We start from the raw sequence: 14,765 nt of genomic DNA, 5'->3' as shown, positions 1-14,765 counted from the left end.
TGTACAGCTCTGAAGTGGTGAGAGGAAAAGATACTTTTCTACATCCTCAAACTGTTACCTCAGAGGCCAGAAAGGAGGTCTTCTCTCCTGGACCACATTGGATATTGCATTGGATGTGCTTCACCTGTATATTAGGGTTTTGTCTGCTCTTGGCGCTCCTTGATGGACAGTGCGACACTGCAGTATTTCCATTGCATGGCTGCATCCATAAGGAACAGCATTGCCCATAGCAGCGATAATACATCGCCCTTCATTGTTAGCTTTCTGTGGCTGGTCTCCCAGCTGTTTTCAGAGATGAGTAAGAAATATGAAATATAGTCACATTACTCACAGTTGAACAAACAACCAAAATGAAGCAATGACAGAGATTTCTTTTTCATAAGGTGTCTTAGATTTGCTCAGCGGGCTCCAAATTTCCACCGTCCACAACAAAACAACCTTCAAACCTTGAAATGAATGTGTAGGAAATCAAGTCTATATATCACAGTTTGTGAACTAGAATGTGTCTGCTCTTCTCTGCAGTACAATGCAATAGCTTTTGAAGGAAACTCAAGGAGGCAGAGACAGGCAACTATTACGCCACCTGGGATGTGGCTCAAGCAAACTAAGGGGTGGTCAGTACAGAAAATTACTTAAGAATATGTAGTGACAACAGTGCCATTCTTCAGGTCCTCTATGTCAGTGGTCTCCAAAGTGGGGTGTGCGCAAGACGCTCCATTGGGGTGCGGGAAGAAAATATTAGAACTTCTATTTATATGTATATTTATATAAATATACATATATTGGGGGTCCGTGCTCAAAATTTTTTTACTGATAGGGGTGTGCGAATATAAATATACTTATACTGGGGGGTGCGTGCTCAACAATTTTTTCCTGATAGGGCTGCGCGATCAAAAAAGTTTGGAGACCACTGCTCTATGTGACCAGAAGTAGCTAGGGTCACAGTATTTAGACTGCTTTAACTGACAGCAGCAGTAGTGGAGGCTCACAGATAGGCTTAAGCTTTAAGCCATTGTGGCATTTCCCATGTTTTCAGAGTTTCTCCCCCATCTTTTTCTGTTTTTGTACTAAGCATAGCTCAGCTGGAATTCAGAATCACATTCAGCAAAGGAGCAGCTGACATGAATAAAACCTCATTTCCCCACTAGCAAACAGATCTAATCCTTCTAACCTTTTGGAAGTCGTGAGGCTACTCGACTTAAAAAAATTATTACAAAGCAGGAAGCAAAAGAAGCAGTGGTAGAATGCATTTAAACACACACCCATTCATGAAGGCAAAGAAGAGACTAGGGGAAAGGTTTTTAATTTGTATTTCCTGTTTTGATTTAATCCATGAATGGGTACATTTGACCACTTAGAAGTGCTTACCTGGCCACAACATACCTCACACAAATGAGAAATCCAAATCTAAACTGTGTAGGTCTCTATGTATGTATTTTTAGTTTCGGCATCCAGGGTTCAAACAACCAAAGAGCAGGGCAAGGTTTTAGCACAATGTAGGAAACAGCAGTTCCTACCAGTACTGCTGTGTCAGTAATGCTGCCGTTTCTGCTATGATACTAAGTGCAATCGTTTGGATTTCTTTGCAGCTGCAAATTCACTGCAATTCAGAGTTGGCTACATGGCTACTTCTACACCCAATAAACACTTAGAGTAATAACAACCCTCCTCGCCCCATTTACGAACCATGAGCGCATAGCACAGATTCTCACAAATCATCTCCTTTAGCCGTCTGTGCAACAGACACTGTACTTGACTTCTAAACTCAAGCAGCTTATTTATTTAGATAGGGCATCATTTCCTTAGTGGGGGAAAATAGCCTGCCTGTGCCTGCCTGATAACCATCACCAAGGAGCCCTGGGGGACTGACAGCGGTGCATTCCTAGGCAAACTATCACTCCACACCGAAAAGTCTCAGAAACAGATCACAGGATGTCATTTCTACCTTCATGTTACAAAGGAAGTCCATGCAAGGATGATTAATTCTTTGCTCCAGACAGGTATTCTCTTTCTAATATTGCCAGGAACTTGGATCTTTTCCCCAGCTAAACAGTTTAATAAACAGTCTCCTCTTCCATGAAGAGCTTCTAGATTCACAGAGAGGTTGAGGTGAGTTGTGGTCAGTAATGGTTAAGCTAAATTCCACAATGGGGCTGATTCTCAGATGCCTGATGCCACAAGCGATTGGTAGAAGGGGGGCATATGCCCCCCCCCGCGAGATTGGCCTCCTGACTCAGCACCGCTTATGACGGAGCAGTTTTTTTGCTACATGGGCTGGCGGTGTGTTGTGGGCGGAAGGCGCTAAGCTATGGTACAGAAGTATAGGAATGGATATGGGGCTTTTGGCTTGCCCCTGGGCCCACCCACAAATTGCCCCCCCAACACAGACTCAGGAGGCACCAGTCACCCCTGCCTGATTCTCGGTAGCCTCAAAAAGTCTTTGGCCTGGATCCTTAGCAGCTATAGTTCGGTGCAGCTCTTTTAAATCAGTGCAGCACTATTAAAGAGCTGTCCTTTATGGTAAAGATTTAAGGTCTTCAGGATAAGGATTGTTCCTTACTTTCTCTATATTATACGTAGCACAATGGGGACCCAGTCGCAGTTGGCCCCATGCACTATTTTTGTAATAAATATCATGCGGCTGCTGAAAATGTCTCCAACCTTATCCTGCTGATGTCTCTAGATGTAGAAAATGTTAAGAAGCAGTCTCTATTACCGCTTTAAGAAACTCCTTCCCTCTGTCATATAATTTACATTTATCCTTTACAGGGTCTTGATAACTTCAGTCCTTCTTCCTTTTACCCTTCTTTTCATCGGCAAATCAATTTAGATTTTCCTTTTGCAGAAGTGAGCACGCCTATGGAGTTGTATTACCGTTCCCTACCCTTTTCTGTCAGCTCTGTGTTCTCTCTAGGTATTGTCACGGATGACCCTAGTTTAAAGCTTGATTGATTGGTCTGGGTCTTAATTATAAAGGAGGGAAAGCGTTTATAAAGACTTTAACTGACATGCTTGATAGGAGACAGTCGGACTTCCCCATGGCGAGTCACAAGGTAGATAATGATTTTAAAACAAACAAACCTACAAATCCTTAGCAAAGGATTTTCCATTTTCCATCTTTTGATATCTTAAGAGTAAGACTGCATCTGTCTGGAAGATAATTTTTGGTCCACATTCAATTTATGGGAGTCCTGCCTGAGATAACTAGGTGAATTGTAATGGCAAAAGTTCAGACAAGACGATGTAACAATAATCCCTTGTGGTCTTGGCTTCTGTGTACCTATATTCAGGCATGAGGCTAAACCAGCCCCATTCTGGTTGCTAGCTGTGCAGTGTTAGTATTTCAAAGGATCTTTTCTCTTTCATAAAATTTCAGTATTTATATTCCAGTTCAACAGATTGCCCAATGGGATGTGTAGACCCGCCTTGTGTCCGTACTGTCTTATGCCAAAATGCACCTCTTCAAAAATGTTAGGCCAGATCCTGAAATGGAAAAAAACACGGTAGCTCTGTTGACTTAACTGGTTTATGCCAGATGAAGTCAGCTGGCCCCTGGCTTTGTACAGTGAGAACTCCAGCAAGTTGTATTACTGCTATATGGCCAAAAATTATCAAATGTCCACCTCATTTCACCACTAATTAAGGCCTTTTTGGGTTAATACCTTCACTGAAAACAATTGGGCTTTTAGTTTTGAAGGACTAGTTACTGCTGGAAATGAAACTTAAGATTCATGAAGTCACGTTGATGCTTCTGAAAAAATTGCCCATAAACAATAGAGGCTGTAACTTTGGTTTAAAAATCAAACCTTTCATTGACTATAAGGAGTGAAGTCTTAGTATGATTAAAGGACAAACAAACTTCATTCGTAGGCTTAGAACTAGGACCATAATGTATCAGAAAATGTAAAATATGTCTTCTCAGGAATCCCCAATGCCCCCCAAAAGGCGAGCTAGACAGAGAGAGAACCAACTTCTGCTTTGAAGTGCATATGTGTGCACTGTGAACGTGTCCTTAATACAAAATCTGACTATACATATCAAAGAAGCAAACAGCTATTTTAAAAAGTAGCTTCATTTTGAAGTGCTAACGCATGTGCGTTAGAGAAAAGGGGCAGGGTTTGTCTGTGGGGAAATAAGTCTGTCTGTAACTCTGCCAGAGTGAGTCCAGATAAAGAGATTATCAAGTAGCGACAGGAAAGAAAATAGGTGAGCTGAATTTCTCTTTATCACCCCTATTCCCTGAAGACATCACATGGAGTATCTTGGATTCATACAGAGATTCCTGAAAGTAAATCACACTGAAAGGTGATGTGTTAGAGATGGGAGAGGTAAAGGCAGCCCGGCGTGCCAAAGGGTTCAAAGCAGTGAATCTGGCTCATAGTGTGTAGAGAGGTAGTTACCCATGTTTATGTGAGGCAGGGGAGAAATGCACCTTTACAAACTAACTAAATAAAATATAGATAGACTACAAGCCTTTGTGAACCCAAGTTCACGGCATCAGATGCGTGCGCAGGCAAAACAATTGCAGTGCTATAAAGGGGTATAGGGACAATTTACCACGTGGGAGCATGTTTCAATTGATCCATTACAACTTTCATCTTTCCTGTTGTGGGTGAGGCTAAGCCACAATAATCTGAACCCCATTGAAACAGGCCATAAACAAGTGTGGTTTATCTTCCATTTACTGCAGGTGAGCGTGGACAGACTAAACAGGTGCATCAGATTCAGCTGAACCCCTGACCTTCAACTTTCGCTTTAAGCATTATAATTGTTTCATCTCTCTAAACAGAGTTTGCAGGCTTCACAAAGAATCCAGTAGTAACTTCCGTGTTGGGGACCCTAGCAGAGAAGTGCGAAACAGGAATTAGATGGAGAGAGAGATGAAGAGCTTAGAATAAAGAAAACGTGGTTAAAGAAAACAGCGAAGACATACTCCCTTAGTGTGTTCTCCTTGAACATGGTTTTCTATAGCATTTTTAATGTATTAATTTAAAGGGGAAAAACATTTCAAGGATGTACCAGATTACTGGACTCCAGTAGAAGAGACAGGAACGATATCATTTCCGGTGCTTTGTCATAGGCAGAAGATCACAGGTCTCCCAAACCATTCTTTACTATCATTTTGAAGCACTGCCAGCTTTAAAAACATTAAAAGTTATAAACTTAAAAAAAAAATTGCCTTTTGCAGTGACTGGTACAAAATCTTGATTAAAAATACATCTTTCCAATAGTATTAACATGAATGAAAGGTTTTTCTATTTGGGATAACTGAGATAACTGAGGATCGGTAAAATCTGGTTTGTATTTCTACCAGTACTGGTAAATATCATGAATTAGATGATGTTAGATACTTTACCGAGGCTATTCTTGATGAGCAATGGAAACCACTTTTGTCAACATGTGCGTGATTTTATTTTTGATTCAGTCTGTTGCATGAATAAAATTCAGTAAGACTACTTTGGACTAATTATTTCAGTATGTTTTTTCTCTATTTACCTGTTATGCTTTTGTGACAAGTCATATTTAACATTCCATAACATTCTCAGGGTACAGATTTTGATGGGATCAAAAGAAAAAAAAGCCATGATTTGAAATGTGCTGCCATCATTTTGATTTTTTTTTAAACTTGTACCATAGGATCTAGAGGTCCCAATGAAAACAAGCTCTTTTCTATTGGGTATCATATAAAAACAAGAGAGATGCCCTACCACAAAGAGTCTTGCAATCAAAATAGACTCGGGAGATAAAGGATGGAATTGGAAACACAGAAAGTTAAATGACTTGACCAAAGGCACCAGGATCATCTTAGTGTCTGAACCAGAATTAGTAGCTAGGCCTCCTGGCTGCAGTCCAGATCTCTCTTTACTGGACCATGTTGCTTCTGCAGTGACATGGAAAACCTCCAAGGAAAATGGAAGGGGAAAAGAGGATGAGTTTGGAGATGTGTTCATTGATCTGGAGAAACAGGTCAAGAACAACGATGCTCCATAGGTATGCAGACTGCCTGTATGCAAATATGAAGGCTGACACATTTATGTGAGCGGGACTTCTTGTTGATTACTCAAACTATAACTTTGTTTTTTTTTTCTAGATGCTGTAAGAAGTGCGCAAAATGATTCACACGTATGAAGACTGACCAGGAATTGATGAAGGTGGAGCTGCATTTAATGGTTAGAAAATGTATTATTTTTTTCTTTTTTAAGTATTAATTTTGAACATATAAAGTCTTGAAATAAATAAGTAGGTCAGTCAAACTTATCCACCAAATCTATGGCTCTAACATAATTAAAACAATCTCTCATGCATTCAATACCTGCATAAATTAGATAAGCATAAAGATGTGCATAAACAGCATATAATTCAAGATAACCAAAAAGCATTGGTATGCCTTCCAAGTCTGACAGGTTTCTTCCTGTCAGTCTGCATCAGACTGTTTTGACTGACTAGATCATTCAGCCCTAAGAAAATAGCTCTGATTTGAGCTTGGATTCCATTTTTTGTGACTTCTAATTAGTTAAGGTAGGTTTTAGTGGATGTATCGACACGGGATGCTTGCTGCAGAGTTGCCTAATTAGCTCCGCAGTAAAGTGTCACCATCTACATGAGTGGTGCTGTTAGGTAAACTAATTCACTCTGCCATAGGATAGTACTGCTCAACACAAGTACTGCTGGCAGTTATTTACTCCACCACGCAACACATGTCGATGGTGACTGGGGCTGGCTAGGGTGCAAAGGGGCTACAGTGTGGGACTTCCTGCCAGCTAGCCCTGCACTGGAGCACCCTCACGGCACAGCCAGCCCCTCCATGGCCCATTGAGCCAGGCAGGAGTAGCTCTGGGCTGGCAGGCTGACCCCAGTGATCCCCTGCCAGCCAGGGCTGTGCCGCCCCAGCTCAACATGCTGCAGTCCCAAGCATGCGTGTTAACACTGCGCCTGGGACAATAAATAAACTTTGGTGTGAACTGCACCAGAATTTATTGCATCAAATTAATTTCACATGTAGACGTGCCCTGTGTAAAGCAAATCCTTCTGTAAGTTTGGCTGGCTGAGGTCCATAACTATTGTATTCCGATTACTCCCATAGAACTGTTCAGTTCTCCCCTCTAATGGTGATAATGGTCACGTCAGCCAATGGGTGATATATATGCATTCTCTTGAATATCTGAAAATAGTGGAAATAATGTTCTGCATTTGGGATTACATTTTTAAAAAGACTTCTGCGGCATATGGAAACAAAAAGAGTAAAAAACATACCCCTAGTGATGGCACTGCCGACAACTATAGTCTAGTTAAAGAAGGTTTTAAAGTGACAGAAGTATTTATCTGTTTTAGGATTTTCTGGAATACATTGTTACTAAAGGATCTAACTGTCTAGGTACCTTAGTACAGCTAAATGTGCTAGTGAAGAAAATATTCACACTGTCAGGAAGTGGGTGTTTTATTCAATGTTTGTGCCAGATTTCTATTGCAATAGAAGGGGGAATTGATTTTTTTGAGTATGGGGCTTAAACATGCAGCTCCCAAGCATGTTAAGAGGAGTTCTGTGGTTAAAAACCTTCATAGCATTCTCATTATTTACTTTCTGTTGATTTACCATTTATTGGGAGTGCCTTTTATTCAGCCTTGCAGCTTTCATTTAACACAAAAAAGAACGCAGAAAGACAAGAGCTCAAAAGATTCTTACTTATCTGGTGTGAACTTACTTCACTTATTCTAGTGAATTATAAAGTGGCCAGAGGTGCTGATAAATCCATGCTTTTAAAAAGACAAAGCAACATTCAACCAAAAGAGCCAAATATTTATCATTTGATTCACTTTTGACAAACAGTTGATTTGCCTTCCCACCAGTAACTCTTGTCAAGCCATACGTTAGAAGTGAAAGATCCCAAATAACCAAACCGTGAGGTGCAGATGCTATCTGAATCTGGATACCCAATTCTTTGTTTCAGTCCAGTTCATTATCAATATAGGACTCAGCTGTGAAAGTTAACTTCCTTTGTTTTTCTGGAAACTAGCACTCATTCATGACCAGCCACTGGGAAGGGGCAAAATCAGCCCTGTTTTAGTTATGCGTGAACAACGAGTGAAAAATCCTGCTTTTGCCTTTATGGTGAGAAAATGTTCCTGACCTCATTTTAAAAATTCAGAATATCCTTCCTGGCCTCATTCTAAAAATTGTGTGAACGGTACATTTTCCCTCTCAGAATGTGCCCAAATATCAAGTAGGTCACAAAGTGGACTGTTCTAAATATTTCACTTTCTCAAGTCAAAGTTGTAAGCTATTAATATTAGGAATGCTGGAGCAGAACAATGTGTGACCTTAAATATAGTTCAGATACTTCAAGGTGTTGAGTAATAGGAGCTATGCCTAACTTGACTGTCTACACAAAGTTAGCCAACTTGGCCACGAATGTCTGAAACCTGTGTCTTTAGGGTATGTTCCACTTTCCTTCTCTCTCTTCTTTATTTTCATCTGCTGATGTTTATATTCACATTCTCGACATTGTGCTTAATAGTTTCTCACTCCACAAATTTGTCTAGTGGCCCTTTTCTCTTGTGTGACCACAGAATGAACCCTGGTCTAGTCATTCATACGGCGGTTCAAACTCAAGCTCACATACATTATAAAACGCTGCCACAGCTGATAAGTGTGCTTATGCATGTTCTCTACTTTTTCCGATTTCTCTTCATTTATGGCATACTAGAATCATAATGGAGTTTTCATTGCCTTATAAATGAAAGAATATGTGATTACAAGAGTTTTCTTTTATTCAGAGTTCATGACTCTCTTCATTTTCAACTGGCAATTAATAAACGTTTGCAGTTGCCAGTTTAGAAGTTACTATTCATCTGTATTCTTTAGAATTCAAGGCATGATTCATGTACATCTATTTATAGAGACAATGTCTTGATGTGTCCTTTTCTACTGGCTGAAAAATCCAAACAGCTTGGCTAAAAAGTGTCTAGTTCTGGTTTTGGGCGCTGAAATGGCTCATTAAAATCATTAGCTGGTGTAGGAAAAATTGAACTTCAATGCCATCCCTAAAGGTTATAATAACTGTAATAATAACTGTATTAATAATGCATTAAGGGAAAAACTCTCTAGTAAGATCTTTACACATTTATCTACGCAGTTGACCTCAATGAGGTGCATCATGTGGGATAAAGATCTCAGCTGATGTCCTCAAGAATCTTACACACTTCAAAATATGCTTAAGGCTACACTTCTGCACTTTGGATCATGGCATCTCCTGATAGGACCCAGGAAGAGCCTCTTTGAACAAAACTATTGTCCCTGTAGCAGGAGTAGCTGCTCCCTGTACTTTCTCTAGACCAGCATAAACCTGGTCTCAGGATGGAATGGGGCGTTTTCCCCTGGCTCCACTCCTCCTGATCCCTGGAAGGAGTTAGGCCATGAGAAAATGTGCAAATGTTTCTGAATCATAGGGAATAACAGAAAATGAAGGTTGGAAGGGGCCTCAGCAGGCCATCTAGTTCAGCCCCCTGCTCAGACCAGGTCCATCCCCAACTATATCATCTCTCCCAGGTGTAATTTCTTCTTGGTTGGAGTTGGATTATTTTTCTCCTGGAACAGCCTTATTTGTCTTAGAGAAAGAGCATGAACATCTATATGCTTTTGGTTTCTACCAGGAGAACAGTGATAGAACAGTGATAAAAACTGAATGGCCAAAGTAATTGCCCTTTCATCTTTTTTGCAGGGCCTGATATAAAATTCATTTTATAAACCTATCTGCTGGATCAGCTCTTCCTCACACAGTGAGGAAGAAGTGATTGTGTCTCCCTTATTTGGTACAGGACTGATTAGTCATTAGAATAGATCGGTGATTCTCAACCAAGGTACTGTGGCACCCTGGGGTGACTTGAAACCCTTTCTGCAGGATGCCATACAATGTTAGCACTGTTAGGTGTGCAAACATCATTCATAAGATAAAAACAGATTTCAAATAGGAATCCACAGTGTTAAAGCATTCTGACCTGGTGTGATCTTTTTGAGTTCTTTGCAACAGAAGAATGGCTCTGTTATTTTCCTGTAGTAAAAAATTAAGTGAAAACTAAGAGCTGGCATTTTCTGAGAGGTGCCTTGGATCCGTGGAAGGGTACCTCAAGTCTCAAAAGATTGAGAACCACTAGATTTGATTGAGAGAAACTCTAGACCAATTCACTGGATTGCAGTCAGTGTTCCAAGCAATATTGAAATAGGTTTTACAAAATGTAGCAGCTTCAACGGGAGGAACTGGGAGAGCTGCAACTTAGAATATGCTGTTGCTGTGAATTGGGTAGATGAAAGATTTGAAGCTGGGTCTTCCACATCCCAAGGCTCTAACTATAGGGCTAGTTGGATAAGGCCATCACCACTACCACCTCACTGCTTCTCTTGTTTTGCTTTGGTTTTTTTTGTGTTTTTGGTACAATCCAATCCTGTAGGCACCATTCAGCATTGAGAAGAGTTTACTGGTGGAAATTTAGGTGGTCAGGTAAATTAGGTATCTCTAGGCTAATATGAAAGTAGTTCTGAAGATTTAAATTTGCCTGTTAGGCTGCCCGATCTAACTAAGTTCACCCAGGTGCAGACCTTACACTTAGGCCTGGTCTCAGCAATCAGAAATCAATCTAAACCCATACCATATGCACCGACCTTTTACAAACTGGCAGAACGTGATCTAAGATAGACCTGGATCGATGTACACTCAAACTTAATCGATCTAGGTTAGATTGGTGCATGGCACTTCAGTACAGTTACCTGTGGCAGCCCCAGCTCTGGGAAGGCCCATCCGCTCGCCCCAGACCCAGGGCTGTACTTTTCCTACCTGTCCCCTGGCACCAGGCTAGTCTTAGCCCCTGGGCCCTTTGCTGCCCCCCACACCTCCACCAACCTCCCATCCTGTAAACCACTCTGAGTGCCAGTTTTATCAGCATCTGCTGCTGCCAGGAACTAAAGAAGTACTGGTATTGGTGGGGGGAGAGGGGTAGGAACAATGGGGGGGCAGTGAAAAATAGCCCCTGGTCTACCTGCAAGACCCTTTGCAGACCCTGTGAGCCCCCTATTCCTGCCAAATCCTCCCAGACCCCAGCAACCCCCTGCAGACCCTGCCTGATCCCCCAATCCTTCCCATGGATGTTGCCTGCCCTGTGCAGATCCCCAATCCTTCCTCCTCCCCAATCTCCCTGACCCTTCCCCACTAGTTCCCCTCTCCTGACTTATCTTAGGTCAGGTGGCCATTTTTAATGTAACCTAGCCTCCCCAAATGTCTGCACTTAGTCCCAGACTTCATGAACACACCTGGAAGCAGGATTTTTACGTTTACAGAAGTACTGAATCTCTATGTGCAAACGCTGGTTTATGCCTATCAAAAACATGAAAGAGAGAATTTGTTGAGGGTGTGTTTTTGGAAGGTCTTTGAAAATTTGACACAGAGAGTGCTTTTCCTAAAGAATAAAAAGCCTCATTCATTACAAAATACCAAACTAAGGGACAACATAAAGGATCTTATCAGTAATTTGCATCATACAAGCATTGTAGCAGTGACAAATTGTATAAAGCATTATTTTGGGACAAGAGGCATTACATTGGTCCGCATTCCAAGACTTATTCTTTAGTTGGCTTGTAAAATCGCACAATTTAGGGCCTGGCTTATTTACTGGCAAGTGTAGGCCTAAATATTTGATCCTTGAATAATTTGGAAGTACTCTCAGCCTTAATTTGACACGGGCCAGTTGCAAAAGGAAATTGTCCAGCGTGGCAAGTGAATGTCCTGATCTACAAAACAATAATGGACCGGACATCATCAGTGTGAGCTTCCCTCGCTTCGCCTCCCCAGGTCTGCTGAAGGAACCAGTGGCCACGTCCAGATGGTATGAACACATGGTATGTCTGCAGCACCATACACTGCACATGCAGGCATTCCCTGCACAGCTCCTTGGCAAACGGAGGGGTTTTCTTGACCTGAGGAGATTCTGGGGTAAAAAAAACCCATGCTGAAAAAAAGCGCAATCGCGCACTTGGTAGCGGTACATGCTGCCCCAAACTGGAGCCTGGCTGGCCGGAGCCACACTCCAGCTGCTAGCCAGGTTCCCTGCGGCAGGAGCACTGCAGTCGCTGCTCCCAAGGCTGCTAGGACCCAGCACAGTTGCTGGCCCCAGCCTCCCCTACCCAACCCGGGGTAACCTGCCGCATTCAGGGGCACACATGGCACTGGCATTCCCCAAGGACAAGTAGCAGTGGCACAAGGTGTACTGCTGCTGCTTGTCCCCAGGGAAACACACTTGTCTGGATGTGGCCACTGAGATCAGTTCAGTCCTGGTCAGTTGTGTGTCAAAAAAGGGGAGTTAGCATCAATTGTGGTGATGAATTCTGGGGTAATGAAAGCAGCTTCTCTTAAAAACTAGAGCAAGATCACTAGCCTCCCCATCAAGTGACATTACAGTTCGAATTGATGACCTTTGTACAAAGGGCTCTTTAGTCTGTTATTTGCACCCCGAGCCATCCAGTTTTTGATGTCATATAGAATCTGTTTTAAAGTCTTTTTGTCTTTGATATAACATTGTTGCTAATAATAACCAATTTTGATGCATCTCCTAGTTATCAGAGTATAGAATACATTTGTTGTTCCCATTATTTCATTCATCTCTTACGTTCCTATCTAGAGATGCATAGATAGGCAAAGAGAGTAGATTAGATTGCTAGGATGCTATGAATCGAATACATAAAAAAGATGTTAGGGGAAGATCATAAAAATACAAAAGCCAAAAACAGGTGAAACAAATATCATTAAAGTCTCTGTGTTATTTCAGTAAATTGAAACCCGCAATCCTATTTTGATACTGAAATCAGAATGTCTGTCTTTACATTTACCAGATGGGATAACGGAACGTATTGGTTAAGCGAGAGAAAAAAAAATCTGTAAGAATATGCAACACGAATCAGGGGAGGAAAATACAATGAAGAAAGCCAATTACATACCCTCCATTAAGTGGCTTTTTGCCCTAAGGAGATACAGAGCAGGCCATGTTAATGGAAAATTCCAAAGAAAGGCCGTTCATAAGTACACCAAAATTTTACCATAAATCAATTTTTAGGTGGGGGGGGGGAGAACGCTGCTATTGAACAAAACCAGTCTTTAAACATTCATGCCCTAGAAACAAAGCATATAAATTGGTGTATAAAACAATTGAATGGATTAAAGGTAATCCCAAACAGATACAATACTCACAAGGCAAGTAACTAATCAAACAATGACTATATCAACCTAAAGCTTGTGATCAAAGCCTAATATTTCTTCCCACAAGTATGCCAATGGTAATAGTATATAAACATCAAAGTGCATTACCTTTGAACCAAACAAAAGACAGGATAATGGAAAGAATATACATCAAAGCAGGCCTTGTGAGACATGCCTTATTGCTCTTGTTTATGCGTATTAGCTTCAAGGACACAAAAATGAAGATGAAACTTATTCTTTCCTTTTTCTTTCTCCTCCCCCTCCCCGCTTTTGTCTGAACATAACTCTTAGGAACGTGGAGATGGGCAGCACTGATTAAAGGAAAATGTTTTTAGACATGTGCTGTGCAAACTTTCAGACATTGAGCTCTACTAATATAGCTCTGATCTGACCCATACAACACCTGCTACATTACAAAACTAGCACTGTGCTGGATGGATACAGCCAGTAGTGCTAAATTATATGGTGTTTTTGTGGTATGTTTTGTACTAGAGGCAATGTCAATTAACTAAGACTTGCTTCCTGGCTTTTGTGACTGAAAGCATAGAAATCTCTCTCTAGAAAGGACCTCAGGAGGTCATCTAGTCTACCCCAGAGCAAGCTATGAGGCCGTATCACATATACCTAGGCTAGCCCAGAAAGACTTTTTTTTCTTTTCTTTTACTAATCTGTTCTTATAAAAACCTTGAGAGATAAGGGTTCACCAGCTTCCCTAGACATAACCTGTTCTATTAGTCAGTTCTCCTTAGAGTTATGGAAATCTTTCCTGACACCTAAACTGCCATGTGCCCCATGGCACAAATTAAATCACTTGCTTCTAGTCCTACCCTTGGTGGAGGGAGAACAACTGATTACTATCCTCGTTATAACAACCTTTTAAATACTTGAAGACTGTTACACCGCTAATGTCCCTCCTAGTCTTCCCTCCCTCCCTCCCTCCCCCTCTCGCTCCTATTTTATAAGAAAACACAAAAATACATCTTTATGCCTTTCTTCCGTGGTCATATTCTCTAAACCTCTTGTTGCTCATCTCTGGATTCACTCCAGCTTGGAAACACCGGCCTTGAACTGGACTCAGTTCTTCAGCTGAGATGGGAGATAATTGTCTCACTGTATTCAGTATTGGTGCCGTATCTTATATCCCATTTTTGGAACAGCATCATATGGTTAACATCACTTTAGCTCATATTAATTTTACCATGCACTATTTTGTTTTTGATCCACTATAATTCCTAGATCCTTTTCTCTAGAACTGCTTCCTATAAATATACATTCATTTTCCCCCTTTCCTAAATGGAAGCTTCACTTGACCTGTCCTCACAGCTTGATAGTATCGAAGTGATAACATTGATAACTATTCCTTGAGTGTGGTTTTTGAACTAGATACGAACCCATCTTGTAGCAGTTTCACACAAAACTTCTTATCCTCATTTAGAGAAATGCGACGAGAATATATCCGAAGACTTTATAACATCAAGATATATCACATCTATTGCTTCCTTCCTATCTGCTAGGCCAGTTACC

The 14,765-nt window shown here is 41.2% G+C and overlaps 1 protein-coding gene across 6 annotated transcripts in view; it reads left to right on the top strand.

Annotated features, from left to right (window-relative positions):
* The window catches only part of CHL1 (cell adhesion molecule L1 like), a 189,385-nt gene that overhangs the window by 34,280 nt on the left and 140,340 nt on the right, over positions 1-14,765 (top strand). For all 6 annotated transcript variants that reach the window (XM_090021244.1, XM_090021238.1, XM_090021242.1 and 3 more), the window contains exon 2: positions 6,092-6,170. The gene's annotated coding sequence lies outside the window, so the exon portion shown is untranslated. The remainder of the gene's footprint in view (positions 1-6,091; positions 6,171-14,765) is intronic.

Source organism: Crocodylus siamensis, chromosome 11 (genome assembly GCF_052110815.1).
Source record: "Crocodylus siamensis isolate JL-2025a chromosome 11, ASM5211081v1, whole genome shotgun sequence".
Classification (NCBI taxonomy): domain Eukaryota; kingdom Metazoa; phylum Chordata; order Crocodylia; family Crocodylidae; genus Crocodylus; species Crocodylus siamensis.
This window is presented reverse-complemented; position numbering and strand designations above follow the sequence as displayed.